General features: G+C 43.3%; 1 protein-coding gene across 14 annotated transcripts in view; it reads right to left on the reverse strand.

Annotated features, from left to right (window-relative positions):
• The window catches only part of Dhx30 (DExH-box helicase 30), a 30,676-nt gene that overhangs the window by 9,381 nt on the left and 20,288 nt on the right, over positions 1-1,007 (reverse strand). The window lies entirely within an intron of this gene.

Genomic DNA, 1,007 nt, shown 5'->3' on the forward strand with positions numbered 1-1,007 from the left:
CCTGCCTCTGCCTCCCGAGTGCTGGGATTAAAGGCATGAGCCACCACCGCCCGGCACATATTGAATTCTTTAAGTTCTTCCTTTTCTAAATTTTTTGGTTATTTTTGTGTGTGTTACCTGTGGGTATGTCTGTGCATCACGTTTGTGCAGTCAGTGCCTCTTGAGACCAGAACAGGGTATCATATCCCTTGTAACTGGAGTTATAGATGTTTGTGACTCTCCATGTAGGTACTAGAAATTGAACTCGAGTCCCCTGGAAGAGTAGCCAGTGCTCTTAACTGTTGATCTGTCTCTCCCAAACCTTTTGATTTTTTTGAGACAGGGTTTATCTGTAGCTTTGAAGCCTTCCTGGAATTAGCTCTGTAGACCAGGCTGGCCTCAAACTCATTGAGATCCACCTGCCTCTGCCTCCTAAGTGCTGGGATTAAAGGTGTGTGCCCCCGCACCTGGCATCAAATGCTATTTTTAACAGTGTCAAAAAGAACAATGTACTTGGTTCAGATGTTTATTCTAAGGAGATGAAATCCTTACACACTGGAGATAGTAAAGCATCGAAGGAAAATGTAGCCAATAGAATCCCCATCAAAACTTCAATGTAAATGTCAAAACAACCACAAAAACAATAAAATTCTTAAAATAACAAAGAGCCATAAAAGCGCCAACACCAAAATAATCTTAAGAAATGTGAAGTTGGAGAAGTCACACTGCCTGATCACAAACTACAAAACTCTAAGACTCAAAAGAATACAGTAGGGTGTCACGCGTCTTTAGCCCTTTTCTTACCTTCAAGGGCACCAGGCATGCATGAATTGCATGTGGACTATTCCTTTACACTGTGTAAACACATGTCACCGAGACTGGTTTAATAAAGAAGCTGATAAGGGGGCTGGAGAGATGGCTCAGTGGTTAAGAGCATTGCCTGCTCTTCCAAAGGTCCTGAGTTCAATTCCCAGCATCCACATGGTGGCTCACACCATCTGTAATGAGGTCTGGTGCCCTCTTCTGGC

Source organism: Microtus ochrogaster, chromosome 5, assembly GCF_000317375.1.
Source record: "Microtus ochrogaster isolate Prairie Vole_2 chromosome 5, MicOch1.0, whole genome shotgun sequence".
NCBI classification, from domain to species: domain Eukaryota; kingdom Metazoa; phylum Chordata; class Mammalia; order Rodentia; family Cricetidae; genus Microtus; species Microtus ochrogaster.